At 42.3% G+C, this 13,793-nt stretch overlaps 1 long non-coding RNA gene across 1 annotated transcript; it reads left to right on the top strand.

Annotated features, from left to right (window-relative positions):
• Window positions 1-761: 761 nt before the first annotated feature.
• On the top strand, window positions 762-10,404 carry LOC101683316. Its single transcript, XR_198771.2, has 4 exons — window positions 762-1,043; window positions 3,398-3,601; window positions 7,552-7,600; window positions 10,204-10,404. It is a non-coding gene; the product is annotated as an uncharacterized LOC101683316 (long non-coding RNA).
• The last annotated feature ends 3,389 nt before the right edge of the window (window positions 10,405-13,793 follow it).

Here is a 13,793-nt window from a genome sequence, read left to right on the forward strand (position 1 = left end):
GTAAAATTCCTACACACGCAAGGCCAGAGCATTGGATGGGCTGGAGTGAGAAGGGCTACATTTCTCGGCTCTGCCAGGGACTCTCGAGTACCCAGAATATACCTTCAAATGTTCTGGCAACTGTGAAGAGATTCCGATTAGCAAGATAGTCCCTGGACTTGAGAAGCCTGAAAATGAACAGGAGACAGCATACCCATATAACTAAATGACCAGTAGGTACAACCAGGCTGCAGAGGGAAAGCACTCAGGAACAGCAGCTTTCAAGACTATGGAGCTGGAAGGATCATGGTCTAGATTTTCAGAGATGAGGAAATGAAGAGGAGGAGGAAGAGAAAAGAGCAAGAAAGAGAGAGAGTATCAGCAGCTCATTACTGGAAATGGTTAAACAACCTCTTAAATCTCATGACTCTCCAAAATATGTTGGGCATAAACTGGCATATTGTAGGTGCTTTAATTAGTCAGGATATTTAACACAAGTTGCTAAAACAACAAACCCCAAAATAAATCTCAGTGGTTCAACACAACAGAAGTTTGCTTCTCACGCCTTTGCAGTTCCATAAATGTCAAATGGATCAAGTGGGTAGCTCTTCCCCAAGAATTCACTTGGGAGCCCGCACATCATGTGGCTCTACTGTCACATCACCGAGTTCTTCACTCTCAGCCATGTGGCCACGGGACAGAGAGTGTTTATGACATCTAGAGAAAAGGACCACGCCTTATCTTCCCTCTTTCATTTTCTCTTTGCCTCCCTTTCTCCCTCCTCCTTCCTTTCTTCCCTACTTCTCTCCATCCTCCCTCTGCCCCTTTTTCTAGCAAATATTTACTGAATATCCTGGTAAATAATGCTACATGAGTGAATAATGATGCTACATGGGTGAATAATGAGAGAGGAGGAGGACAGCCTTAAGTGAGGGTTGCAAGTGGACCCCTTTCCAGCACAAGTGTCTTCTTGCGGTGCTGGCATTGGAGTCGGAGATGGGGAGAAGTCAGCCTGTTCTCATTCCACATCAACAGCCACTAGTAGAAGAATGCCCAGGTTTCAGGTATGTTGATAGACCAAGTCACACAATGTTAAAACAGAAACAAACATTTAATGTGGGAAGATGTGGCAAGTCAGAGAAATAAAGCAGTCACCGATGGACCTGCTGAGGCTGGACCCAGCCTCCAGACATGTTGTAGGGCTCTTCTCCAGTGCCCCATGGTCAGCGTCCTATCTGAGCCTCCTGCCCTGAGCCAGAGAGAGTCATGGCCACAGCCACCGTCACACCTGCCACCTTCAATGTCACTTTTCCAGTGGTTAGCGCTGAGTCCCCCACGTGGCAATCTCACTTGGGCAACCCAAATGTAGCTCATTTTATTATACACTCATAAGGATGGCTTTATGAGTTCTTAATTGCTGCAGTAAAGGCTTGATATTTAACGCCAAAGAGTCAGCGTTGCAGGATATCGTGTGGGCGGAATTGGGAAACACACACACACACACACACACTAAGATGGAGGTTACAGTCCCCAGGAAGGTACTCACCACCTTTACCATCCACACTGGTGGCCTTGTTCTTCTCTCTCTTTGCACCCCACCTGCCTTTCTGTGCCCTTCCTCCTCTCCCCTCATGCTGGAGGATCCGAGCAACATTGACTAGATGGGTACATTTGTGAGGTGCATGGCCATGACCATCACAACCCTCCCATGAGGTGTCTGCCATTGTTCTGCCTGGAAAATGAGGGTACAAAGGCTCTGAGGGCTGAGGGCCTTTGTCTGAGGTCACACAACCAGTCGGCAGCAAAACTGGGATTCAGTTTGAATCTAGGGCCAGTGCTAATTCTGTGGTTTAGCTCCAGTGCTCACCTCCCATCTGGCTGTTAATTTTAATACCTGCACCCTCACTTAGTCCAAGAGGCTTGGGGCCTCCAGCTTCACCAAAGGATAAAGTACAGGACCAGGAGGGAGGCAGCTTTGTCTTACTTTTTGTAATAAATATATTATCTCGCCTTTATTTTCTTCCTGTTGATTAGTGGATTTGCACCACCACCCCCCCCCCGCCATATTCAGGATTTTATCTGCAATCTGCGAGATGGGTAAGCAGAAGCAAGGGAGTCCCGTATCCCGGAGGCCCACTTCCAATCCAACTGGGTAGCTCACCCTTTGTCCTCTGTGTTGTATTCTTGCTGGTGTGACCCTTCATCTTTTGTCCCAAAGCCTGGGATGCCCAGTGCCACCTCCACTGGCTTATCCTAGTCTACTTTATCTTGAAGGCCCAGCTTAAACGTGTCCTCCTCTGAGAAGTCCTCCTTGATCCCGCTTAGCCAAACTTGATCTCTCCTTATACCTGACCTCTGTTGTCCAGTTGGCCCTTTTCAACCTTGTATTATAGGGAGGGTGTTTGCAACTCATCTCACCTGTAAAATTTTACAGGAGAAGTAGGCGCTGTGGTAATTACCTGGACTTTGGAGGCAGAGAGACTTGGGTCCACAATGGTGGTTCTGTTATTTATGAGTTCCGTGACCTCAGGCAAGGGACATAGATCCTCCACCTCTCAGCTTCTCCAGCTCCAACACAGAGGCTGTGACATCTACGTCACAGGTGCTGTGGGTGCCAAAGAAGATAGGGGTTGGGAACACTTCAGCAACACAGTGTCTGACACACAAGAGGCTGGCACATAGCGGGTGTTACCACCTTTGTTACTAAATAAATGTGGATTTGAGTCCCAGCTCCACCTCTTCCTTTGGCTTTAAAGATCTCCTTGAGCCTCAGTTTCTTTATCCTCAAATAGGGATAATAATGCTTCTCTGATAGGAGATTAAAAGATATAAGTAAAAATGCATGGCATACCTACATAAAGTAGGTATTCATTAAACATTTATGGGATGGATTAATAAATTAATAAGCAGTCATAATGGCGGTAGGGGCCACAGTTACCTCTGGCTTATTCAAAGGTCATATGACTACTTACTAAAGATCTTACAAAAAGTCAGTGAATAACAATAGCAACCATTTACACACCTCCATTATACAAATATTTAAAAACAGTATCTGATAACCCTATGAGACAGTAATTATTACCCTCAACAAAGATCTGGCAAATTTGGGGTTCAGGCTCTTAACCACTACATGAAGTTGCCACTCATGAGATGGGAGAGTTCAGGCGTTTTGAGAGTCAAAACACTGCTCGTACAAATGGTAGTTAAGGCAGCTCAAAATAGCTTAAGCCAAAGGAGAACTTATGGTTCATATAGCTGGGAAGAATATAGGATTTCTCTGAGAATTGAGAGAAATTCTGGAACCTTATATTCCCCAGGACCCCAAAATTAACCCACCCAATTTCCCCCTGTTAAAATTTGCGTATCATTTAAGTGCAGAATCAAAGCTTCATTATCTTTCTCTTTTTCTTTTCCACAGAACACTAATTGCTGCATTCTCAGACTCCCCTGAATACTTTGTTCATAAGAAAGTACTGGCCAGATTTTGCCTCCTATGGTAGCAGTGCTTATCTCTGTAATTATATGCAGACCAATTCAGCATCTGGTGCTCAAAAATATTTCTGAATAGATTGATGGATGGATCAAGAAATGGATTGATAGGTACATGGATAAATGGATAGAGGTAGGTAAACATAAATGAATGGATGGATGGGTGAATAAATGAGTAGATGGGAAATGTATTGATGGATAGAATTGTGGTTGGGTGAATGGATTGAAGGGTGGATGGACAAAGATAAATGGATGAAGGGAGATAATTTCATGGATAGACTGATGGATGGTTTACTGAATGAGCGGAGGTGTCGGTGAACAGGTAGATGGAGAATGAGATGGGTAGATAGATGTTAGAAGGGCACCTTTCCTTTTCAGCATGTAGAGAATTTTAGTTCCTCCTTGTATAAATAAAATATGGAGCTGGAACGATTTTCCTTCATTTTATTTTTTTCCATGATAATTCTGTTAGAAGACATCAGGACCAAGACGATGCTTTCTTTTGATGGAGGCTGAGAAAATGCAAGCAAAATGTCTACCTGTTGTAGTTTTTATATTGCTCGTCATAATGTGTTTGAGTATCTCACTGAAGAGGAAAAGGAAAAACAGATTTTATATAAACATGTGACAGTCCATTAATCTTGACTTGCCTCCCTCTTGGATTCTGAGACTAATGCTGCCCACATGGACTAGGGAGGGAAGAAAGCTGGGAGGAGAATGGAGCAGGAAGATGGACTCGTTTATCACTTATTATCATTCCTGGGGCAAAACAACACCCCAAGAATCATATCTTGCTTTCTCCCTTTAACTCGCTGTCTGCTGCACTCCTGCCACAAGGCTCAGTGCCTTCCTCTGCTTCAGCATGAGCAGGAACAATTCTGGATCTGAGTCATGAAGTAAAGTATGTTCTTAGAATTAAATGTAGCCCCCATGTTCTAGTCTGATTAAGCTGGAAGGGTCACTACAGTCATGTTAGATGAATATTGTTTTGAAGTGATGCAATGGGAAGGAAAGGCAGGCAAATTTGAGGTTGTGTCTGAATTCTTTCTCTCACTGAGTGAGGGACTGCTGTTTCTTTTTTTTTTTTTTTAAAGATTTTATTTATTTATTTGTAAGAGAGAGAGAGAGTGAGAGCGAGCACAGGCAGAGTGGAAGGCAGAGTCAGAGGGAGAAGCAGGCTCCCTGCAGAGCAAGGAGCCCGATGCGGGACTCGATCCCAGGACGCTGGGATCATGACCTGAGCCGAAGGCAGCTGCTTAACCAACTGAGCCACCCGGGCGTCCCGGGACTGCTGTTTCTAGCAACATCGTAAACCTGGTGCCTCCTACCAGTACTACTCCACAACCCTCTGCTGAAAACACCTGTCACTGTTGGATGAAATATTTTTACATCTTTTTGAGTGCTTTCTTTGAGCTGGCAAGAAGTGAAGTGATGCTCATGATAAGGACATAGAAATATAAGCATAGCACCGAAGCTACCTTGTTCCTGGAGGACATTTTCTGATCTTTGTGAAACTTGATTTTAAGTTCTTGCGGCTCTTCAGGCTGGAGACAGAAGACAAAACCCAAAGCCCACTCAAGACAAGGTGATGTCTATTGTAGGATCTCCCCCAATAAAACTGGGCTCTGCAGAGTGTTAGTATGCTTTAGCGCACAGGGGAGTTAGAAATACACGTCCTAGAGAATTGCAAAGAACTTTGCAACAAAAACAAATTTGCCTAAGCAAACCTTAGCAATAAATAAAGAAGAAAAATATCTCATGAGCATTTACAAACACAAACGTGTCATCATACAGGTTGCAGTCAGAATTCACTCTTTCTGTTGAATTTCCAGATAAGAGGTCAGTTTAAAATGGTCCTAGCTTTGTAGACTCTATCCCTATGCACTTGACAGAAACCTAGGCAAATCTTCTCTGGAATAACCCAGCCGAAATTACCTCGAGGTAAAGTATCCAGGAAAATGTGCATATCTCAGTAAAGTAAGCCACTAACTTTTCATAGTTTTTTATGGGCTAGACTTAACTTTCTCCCTCAACCCTATAGTTGTCATCTTTCAAAATGGAAAGCTCTCAGTTGAGTCCTAGATAATACAGCTTTCTTTGAAAGAAGAAAATAAAATGGATGATAAGAATAAGAAAGAAGAAGAGAAATGATACACATGTCCAGGAAGAAACATAATTTACATGACTGTTACTATACTGCTGGGTAGACAGCCTGTGGCCAATTTCAATTAAAATAAATAATACTGAAAAGGGTACTTTTATGCTCAAATATTTGCCCAGGTTCTTTTTATTTACTTGGAGTAGTTTCTTAAAAGTACAATTACTGAACTGAAATGAGTGAATATTTTTAGGTCTCCTAATTCTCAATGAAATAATTTAACCAAAGAGCTTTAATGAACCTCAGTGAAGTAAAATATAAGGAATTTAAGGTTATTTTTATGAAAGGTAGGGAGAAATGAAGAGTTGTAAATGCATTGCATTTTGATCTGACTAATTCATCAAATATCTCTCAAGCTCATGCTTTTTATCAAGGAAATCCTAGGTCCTAGGGATGCAACCATAAAAGAAACTCACAATCCTTGCCCTTCAGAAACTAACCATAAGTAAAACAAGGTGGATAATTAATTGTATACCCATACTTGGCACTGTGCCAGCACCTAGTACCTGCTAAGTAAATATTTGTTGAGTCAACTACACAGAGTAGTTAGCACTTAACGGTGCTGTGGTAAAGACGTAGGATTTATCAGTTGGGCCAAGCAGCGACAGGATGTGGGTTTGATCAAGTACTCAGACACCCAGCTTCCAGCTAAAAAGTCAGTGTCCCAGTGGGTTAAGCCGCTGCCTTCGGCTCGGGTCATGATCTCAGGGTCCTGGGATCGAGTCCCACATCGGGCTCTCTGCTCAGCGGGGAGCCTGCTTCTCTCTCTCTCTCTCTCTGCCTGCCTCTCCATCTACTTGTGATTTCTCTCTGTCAAATAAATAAATAAAATCTTTAAAAAAAAAAAAAAAAAAAAAAAAAAAAAAGTCAGTGTCCTGAAACAAGACCTGAAAGATGAAATTCTATCTTCTACTGGGAGCCTCCTTGCAGAGACATGGGAAGTAAATCCCAGTGAACTTGGGGGGTGATGGAAAGTAGAAGCACATGGCACTTTGAGTTTGAGACGTCATGAAAATCCCCAAGATGCAAGCCAACGTGCTGAGCTGCTAAATACCTCTTGTCTCAAGAACTTGGAATTGGCTCTTTTCCATGGCTGGACCACTCTTCTCTAAGAGCCATGGCCTGTGGCTTTCACCCCCACACTTCATGCAGATCTAATAACACCACAGAGAGGATCGTCTTGGCCCTCTTGGTACTCATGTCCTTCCTTATCCTGCCTTAAATATCTCCATCTTATTACCAGGTAACTACTATTCTTATTTGTTAAATGTCAACCCCCTTCATTAAAAGGTAAAGGAGAAGGGTCTTTGTCTCTTTTGTTCACTCTGGTAACCACAATGTTCAGAACAACTTTGCAGTTTGCCACAGAAGCTCTGCCCAGTGTCCATACTTAACAAGACTAATGCTAAGATGTTATATGTTCTCACAACACAAAAGGGACTCAAGGAATTTTTGGAGGTAATGAAGATTCTACATATTACCTGTATTGTGGTGATGGCTTCACAAGCATATGCATATGTTCAAACTTATCAAATTGTCTACATTAAGTATGAACAGCTAATAAAACTGGTAAAAAAAAAAAAGAGGCTCTATGGATATTGGCTGAGTGAATAAATGAATGAATAAGTCAATAATTTTGCCTGGAAAGCCATCTTATTTAGCTACTTAGCTCTTGTAGTAACTGCCATTCACTAAGTGCTTACTGTTTTCAGGCACCATTTGACTTTTCTTTGTACATTATTTCATTTAATCACCCAAGAAACGTATGCAGTGAGCCCTACTTGTATCTCATTTTATAGATACAGTGACTGTATAAGATAGAGAGGTTATAAAATGTTCTTGGTACAGTGGCTTTTACTTGTTGTTGTTGCTTTATTTAACATTGAGGAGGGTTTGTGTGTCATCTTAATTATATCACATGACAGCTAACACAGCAGAGGAAGTCTTCGGAGAAAACGTGGGATTTGGAATCAGGTAACCTGAATTTTATTTTATTTAAAAAAATTTTTTTTTTAATTTCTTTTCAACGTAACAGTATTCATTTTTTTTTGCGCCACACCCAGTGCTCCATGCAATCTGTGCCCTCCCCAATACCCACTACCTGGTTCCCCCAACCTCCCACCCTCCGCCCCTTCAAAACCCTCAGGTTGTTTTTCAGTGTCCATAGTCTCTTATGTTCACCTCCCTTTCCAATTCCCCTCAACTCCCTTCTCTTCTCCATCTTCCCATGTCCTCCATGTGTGACCTGAATTTTAGCTCTGAATTCTAGCTCTGAAGCTCTGCTCCTGTCAAACTGTGACTTGGGTGGGAGCCTCACTTTCTCCATCCATAAAATGGAAGTTCCTTCCTGTCTCTCCTGCTCTACAGGGTTATTGTGAGCATAATGTAAATTAATAAATGGGAAGGTTCTCAGCAAGCTATAATTTGCTAAACAAATCTGTCTATATTCTTAAAGCTATACCCTCAGGGGAACTAAGTCTGAAAGACCTGAAGTTTCTGAGCTTCCCTGTTTACCTTCCTTTGCATATTTCATTTGCTTGACTTTGGTGGACGGGATCATTAATATTAATGTTCAGGTTCCATGAATTATGCACCTGAACGAAGAAAATTTTCTTCTACCTTCCCCATTTTATACTTTGTCTCACTGGCCCAGTGAGATTTTGCCACTAACAAAGACCCCCCACAAAAAATGAAGACAAGATATGTCCTTGGGATGGTAGAACATGTGGCCATTCTCACCCTGGGCACCGTCCACTGCCAGCACAAAGTCCAAGCATATGCATATGCCAGCATGCATTTGAGTTTCCAAGGGTTGATCTCAGTGTTCACAGAAGTTCCATTGGGCCACCTACTGACTTAGTACCTGAGGTCAAAAACACCTCTTAGTGGAAGTCCAGTTACATACTCAGTCAATGGTTTGTCTGGTAATGGAACTTGAGGAGGCATGTTGAAGATCTAATCCTAAAAGGATGAGGGAAGAGCATATTGCTAACTTACAATGTTGCCTCAACATCTCCACAACCATCAACAAGGTATCAAGGGAGGTGGAGGGAAGGTGCCTGTGGTAGACAGAATAATGCCCCCACCCCGAAGATGTCCACATGCTAATACCCAGAATATGTGACTATGTTACCACACATGGTTAACAGGTTGTAAACAGAATTAAAGCTGCTGATCAGATGACTTTGAGATTGGCCCATTATCCTGGATTCTCCAGGTGGGTCTAATGTAATCACAAGAGTTTTTAAATGGAGAAGAGGCAGAAAAGAGTATGTCAGAGTGACGCAGTGTGGGACTCAGCTTGCTGTTGTTGGCTTTGAAGACGGAAGGAGGTCAGGAGCCAAGGAGTGTGGGCAGCCTTTAGAAGCTGGGAAAAGCAAGTAAATATATTTCCCCCTAGAGCTTCCAGAAACAAATTCTGTTCTGCCAACATCTTGATTCTAACCCAGTGAGGCTCCTTTTAGATTTCCAACCTCCAGAACTATAATGCAATAAATCTGTACTCTTTTAAACCACTAGGTTTGTGGTTTATTGGTTACAAGAGCAACAGGGAAATAATACACTGCCAATGCTCTGAACCTCCCCTGGAAGTTTCTGATCAGAGACTGTGGCTCATTGCCCCCAAAAGCTGCAATACTCCATTGTTAAACCAATCTGGACGTTACAAGACCAAAGACATGATGAGAACACTAAATCAGTGAGCTGGAGGTCTATGTTCTCTCTGAATCTCTGCTTACTCATATCTGAGAGGGTTGGACATTAGTCTCTGTAGGAACATTTTGCCTCTGTGGCTTGAGACTACTGTCCTGGTAAGAATGGACCCAGTGGCTATAGAGAACTGATGTCTCAACACCAAAATTCTTTTTAGGGATACAAGAGGCATTTCATAATGCTGCTGTATCTGATATTCATTGCTGCACCAAAAAAATTGTCCCAGAACTTTCAGTTGAGGACAACGAACACGTGTTATCTCACATAACACGTGGCTGAGGCCTCTGGGTGCACGTTAGTTGGCTGCGTCTGGCTCATGTCCCTCACAAGGCTGCAGTCAAGGTGTTAGCTGGGTCCACAATCAAGACTTGACAGGGGAGGATCTGTTTCCAAGCTCCCTGGTGTGTTTAAGTGGCTGCTTGGTGGACTTCAGGTCCTCACTGGCTACTGGCTGGAGATGTAACTTCCATGCCATGTGTCCTTTTCATAGAGCAAATCACAATAGGGCAGCTGGCTTCCCTCAGACTGAGTAATATCCAAAGTGGCTTATGATCCTTTCTCCTGTATTCTGAGAAGGGAATTAGCGAGTTCAGCCCACACTCAGTTGTGGGGGGTAGGGGATGACACAAGAGCATGAACACCAAGAAGCATGGTTCATGATGGGCCATCTCAGAGGCCACCTGCCTCAGACGCCCTCTATAATATGTGTAATAGGATGATGAACGGTGAATATCCCCAACTATTACAGAGGATAATGAGTTTGATTCTTGGATGAGGGAAAAATCATATTTTACTGTGGCTGGTTTGACCAAAAGTTAGGAGATGGATCTAATGAACCTAAAGTCATGTCTTCAAATCTCTTTCAGGCCTACCACCTTCAGCCTGGCCTGAAGCTGCTGAGGGTGAAGGATGGGAACGTTTCTGTTCTCACTCTCATACAAGCTGGCATCATTTCACACCTGGATGACTGCAAGAGCTCCTTAATGGCCTATTGCCTTTTAATCTTCCTCCTTTTCAACTCATTTTCTACAAAATAGCAAGAATATCTTTAAAATAAATTATGCCACTCCTCTGCTTAGATCTTTCAATGGTTCTCATTTATTTAGGATAAAGCCTGAAATTCTTACCAGCCTACAAGACCAGCATGATGATTTGGCAGCTGCCTATTACTCCAGTCTAGTTTAAGTCTTCTGTTTCCCCCTTACTCCTGGCTTTCTCAGCACTGGGCCCTGCTTTTAGTCCCTTGAAACTATCCAGTTCCTTCTTGCCCCAGGACCTTTACACATGCTATTGCTTCTGCCTCAGATAGGCCCTTAGAACTCTACCTGTAGTTTTTATCTATTTAAATGCCATATCTTAAAGTGGTGTGATTTATAATTATACACATGGCTTCCTTGTTTAAGGCCTATCTCCTTCATTTGAGTCAAAGTTTCAGAGGGGAAGACCCATACCTCATATGCTCACCACTATATATCAGCATCTTTAAAAAAAGTAACTAGTACGTACAAAACTGGTATACAGTTACTGAGTGAATAAAGAGAATCCAAGAGTATCCAATCCTTAGCCTGGACTAGCAACATCTCCTTCCCACAGGTCTTATAAGATCAATATAGAATGAATGAAGAACAAAGCAAGGGACTTCAAGTTTAACTCCAATAAGCAACATTCAGCCACATGTAGGCTCTCCTTTTCTCCTATACTTGTTAGCTTTAAATATATCCTTGGGTGGGGCCCCTGGGTGGCTCAGTCTTTGAAGGGTTTGATTCATGACACCGGCTCAGGCACTGATCTCAGGGTTGTGAGTTCAAGCCCTGTGTTGGGCTCCATGCTAGGCATGGTGCTTACTTAAATATAAATAAATAAATAAATAAATAAATAAATAAATAAAATCTTGAACCATTCAAGTTGAAGGACTAGTGTGTCTATTTCCTGCCATTGTTCAAATATGTATGCTACTTATTTCAATGAAACTGAAGACACCACAGGAAAAAGATGTAGGGGAAAAAATAATTTGCCCCATGGTAGAGAGCCAAGCTTACTAAGGCTGCTCACAGACCTATCAGTCTAGGGTAGCATCAATGGGCCACATTCTTTCTCTTGGAAGTAATGAGAACATCCAAAAGGGAGAGAAAGAAAGATGTGAGGCTGTGTCATCACTGACCTGCAGGAGGAAGAAAGAGGAGGACATGTGCACTATATAATCTCCCCATTTCCTTGAAAGTGCTACCTATTAGGATCCTGGTTCTCATAAAATAGCCTGGAATGAAGCAATCCAGGTCATCCCCCTCCTTCCAACTCTTCCTTCTCGATGTGGGAATGCTGTGACCTTGATCCTGCTACATCTTTGGGAAGACAGGAAAGCAAGAGGGATGGATTGTGCCCTGGACTTTTCTTCTTAGAGAACAGCAATGACAGTTACTGGCATACAGCTGCTCCTGTGTGTGTGGAAAATGGAGGCGCTACCTTGGGTCTTTTATTCTTTCCCCTTAGATGGCACTTTAAATTTTGAACAGGGACTTCACATTTATTATCTCCTTTGATCCCTATAGCCACTCTGCAACATTGATTGGGATAGGACTTTAATCCCATTTGAAAGATGAATCAATAGACTTAGGTCTATTACATATTTGAAAACATTGCCAGCATGAAAATATTTTGGAATAACTTTTTTTTTAGAGTCTATACATTTTAAAAATGATACTTCTCAAAGTATTAGAGGTCTAGCATTCTTATTAACTTATGCAAGTATTTGTGAAAATATTATGACTTTGATTGTTGAAGATCAAATTTTTTCCTCAAATATTTCTCCACTTTTCTTCTTCTTCTTTATCTGCCTGCCCCCCCTGATTTCCCTGTCCTTGATGAATGATTCAATCTTAAATCTATTAGTTGGGACAGAAGAAGGTAGGCATCAGCATCTGCAGACAAGAGAACGCAGTGTTCTGGGATGAGTAGCCAAGCCCAGGGAGTGGGGGAGGACTATATGTGAGGGCTGCCCAAGCAGAATAAGTTGAGCCTGATCATGCAAATCAGCAGCCTGATGTGAAGTGTCTGGGCCTGAAGCATGTGGAAAGGTTGTCCTTGTCAGGAAGAGTCATTCCATGTGTGCCAAAGGGGGCATCCATAAAAAGGAGCAGCCCAAGTGTATCCATTCAGGTGGGCAAGGGCAGCTACCTAACCTGGGAATTCAGAACCATAACAGGATAAAGAGCATAATCCTAAAGAAGGGCTGTCCGTGGGGAGTGTTATGTGAGATAGGTTGGTAGGACTAGCTTATAGCAGAGATTGAGAGCATGAACAAAGTGGGGAGAGGTGCCTGGCAGTGGGTGCCAAACTGAAAGCATGATCCTTAAGGGTATGTCTATATGTGGGGCTGGCTCAGGGCAGGGGTCTCTAAGACCTAGCAGGGTAAGACAGGTGATCATACAGTGTGGTGGTCCCTCATGGGGTACTGGAATTCAAATGGAAAGAAGGGCCCATGTGCTCTGGGAGAGGCAGTGAAGATGGGAGATTAGATGTATAGGAGGAATTGACCAAATAGAAGTAAATGAAGTAGGGCCAATAGGAACCATTTGGAGAAGGGAGATACAAATCTAGAAAGAAAATGAAAATGAAAACCATAGTGTTGTAGTACAGTTGGAGCAGATTCGTGGTTTTTCAACTAGATAGATAGAAATGTGAATGTGTGATATACACACATACATTCCCTGGCTCTGTCCACTGAGAAGATGTAGGAGCAGCATCACCCCAATAACAATGAGCACACCTAGAGCCCATATCTTGGTTTCTTAATACCATTTCTTAATACCATTCTTAATACCATTTCTTAATACCACTAGAAGAAGCTAGAATTCATTGGGAACTATCTAATTTCAAGGGTGGGGCAGGGATGAGATCACAAGATGAAAAGAAAACTCCTTGTGACATAGAGAAATAATATGAGCATATTAAAGGGGCACAAACCTAGCTTGAATGGAATACTGCTGGTCAAATTAGAGATAACCTGAGTAACCACATAAATAATAACAGCAATAAATTATAACACACTGAATAAAATAGAAAACCATGAATTCACACATGATAAAAATGACTTAAAAGTTTGATGACAATGAGTTTTAGTAGTTTGGGGGTGGAGTCTTTTGGGTTTTCCAAATAAAGAATCATGTCATCTGCAAAGAGAGAGAGTTTGACTTCTTCATTACCAATTTGGATACCTTTTATTTCTCTTTGTTGTCTGATTGCTGTTGCTAGGACTTCTAATACTATGTTGAACAAGAGTGATGAGAGTGGGCATCCTTGTCATGTTCCTGATCTCAACGGGAAGGCTGCAAGCTTTTTCCCATTGAGGATGATATTTGATGTGGGTCTTTCATAGATAGATTTGATGAAGTTCAGGAATGTTTCCTCTATCCCTATACTTTGAAGCATTTTAATCAGGAACGGATACTGGATTTTG

This window comes from Mustela putorius, unplaced genomic scaffold, assembly GCF_011764305.1.
Source record: "Mustela putorius furo isolate JIRA1106 unplaced genomic scaffold, ASM1176430v1.1 tig00000738_pilon_pilon_pilon, whole genome shotgun sequence".
In the NCBI taxonomy this organism is placed as follows: domain Eukaryota; kingdom Metazoa; phylum Chordata; class Mammalia; order Carnivora; family Mustelidae; genus Mustela; species Mustela putorius.